Below are 2,130 nucleotides of genomic sequence, written 5' to 3'. Positions count from 1 at the left end.
GTCTACCTATGAAAGTGACTAGTCCTAATTGAAGATTAAGCAAGGGAAAGTCCAAACAAGCCAAGGCTGACCAGATGTTTAGCAGGTGGAAAGTCTACCAATGGAAGTGACTAGTCCTAACGGGAAGCTAGGCATAGGTAAGCCTACTAGGTTAGACCTATAGGGTAAGGCTTAGGTAAGTCTAGTAGGTCAGACGGACTAGAGGTAGGCTTAGATTACTTTGTTTGTGTGCATGCTTATCTTGTAGGAACTAGAAGCTGAAAGCAAGATTGAAGAAGTATAGGAAGAGAAAATAGAAGCAACTGAACTAAGTCCGGGGTCAACTCAGGTCAAACTCGAGTTGACTAAGATCTTGAGCGCTCGGATGGTCCAAGCGTCCATGGATGGTCCAGACACCCAAATTAAGTGGCATTGACCCCGATAAAGATCGATGGAATTGGATCGAATCTGATTAGTTCAAGATGCCCGAAAAGGGATCTAAGTGCCCAAAAAAGTCTTTATATGGCCTATATGACCAACACTAATGAATTACATCAATACTCCTCATTCTTCATCCCGTGGTGCTGCTAAACGTGAACGGAGCCAATCTCGTGCAACTAAGGAAGTTTCAGGAGAAGTGCGCGACGCTCAAGGCTTCCAAACCGGCTACACGAGAGTTTGGTATTTATTTTAAGTCTTATTGTCTTGCACTTTATCTTTGTTATTATTTGGACTGTAACACGAGTTTCTCCATCTCCAAAAAAGTTTCAGAAAAGAAACCATTCGTGGGCGGGCACCTTCCCGTGCATATACCTTTGACGTACTAATCCTGAGAGATTAGGAACCAAGTAAATTCGTCTATCCCTATGCTTGTGTTACTAATTCCGTTGCAAGTGTATTTAATAGAAAGAACGAATGACGAGCGCTATTCACCCCCTCTAGCGCACGCATTGGTCCTACATGAATAACTTGGTTAATGTAGCGAGCGCTCATCTTCGCCAACCCTAATATACTCCTTGCTCAAAATGCTAATTGTTGATTGTGGGAACTGATAAAATGGGCAATTATTCTCAACTGTTGGATCTCGTATATGAATCGACAGAATCTCAATAGTTACCATGAAACAAATGTCCTGTACAACCTTAAGACATGTCAACTTCATACCAGGCAGCATTTATGAGCAGGTAAGACATACTAACCCCAGGAATGATACACCATCATGCGTATCACCCACATTAATGATACATATCTCGTATATTACCAAGGCATTTGTGTCATCCTTAGGTGTGGGTTGGCATCCAGGCTACAGTCATCTCAGTCCAATCAATCAGACTCGGGCCTCGTTCGACTAGATTTAAAGGGGAGGCTTATGATATGGTGAAAAGAGAGGCATATACATGGTGGAGTCAAATCAAAAGGCAAACTTAGATGGAGTTCAAAAGTCAAGCCTACGTGAAGGTCAAAAGTAGCACTCCAGGTTCCTCGACTCCATTAGCCCAACCACCTCAACTCTAGAGGACTCAAATTTCTTAACTTCATTAGCTCAACCACCCTGACTCTAGAGAACTCAGATTCCTCGACTCAACTAGCTCGGCCACCCCGACTCCAGAGAATTCAGATTCCTTAACTCCATCAGCTCGACTACCTAGACTTAGAGGACTCAGATACCTCGACTCCACCAGCTTGGCCATCTCGACTCTAGAGGGCTTAAATTCCTCGGGTCCATTAGCTCGACCATCTCGACTTCAGAGGGCTCAGATTCCTTCGCTTCATCAGCTCAGCCATCTTAACTCTAGAGGACTCAGATTCTTCTACTCCATCAGCTTGGCTACCCCGACACAGAGGACTCAAATTCGTTGACTCCATCAGCTCGGGCACCCTGATACCAAAGGGCACAGATTCCTCGATTCCATTAGCTCGGTCACCCTAACTCTAGAGGACTCAAGTTCCTCGATTCCATCAGGTCAGTCATCATGATCCCAGAGGACTCAGACTCTTCGACTCCATTAACTCTGTAACCCTACAGGGGTCTACTAATGGTTACTGTGAATATTCATGAACATGACACCACGGATAAATGGAGGAACAATCGTGTGGGTGTCAAACATGGTGTTAGGATCGGTTGGTTCGCTAGAGGGGAGGTGAATAGCA

This window comes from Curcuma longa, chromosome 21, assembly GCF_044706935.1.
Source record: "Curcuma longa cultivar G26 ecotype Majalengka, Jawa Barat chromosome 21, ITB_CL_G26_1.1, whole genome shotgun sequence".
In the NCBI taxonomy this organism is placed as follows: Eukaryota; Viridiplantae; Streptophyta; class Magnoliopsida; order Zingiberales; family Zingiberaceae; genus Curcuma; species Curcuma longa.
Note: the sequence above shows the minus strand (reverse complement) of the source record.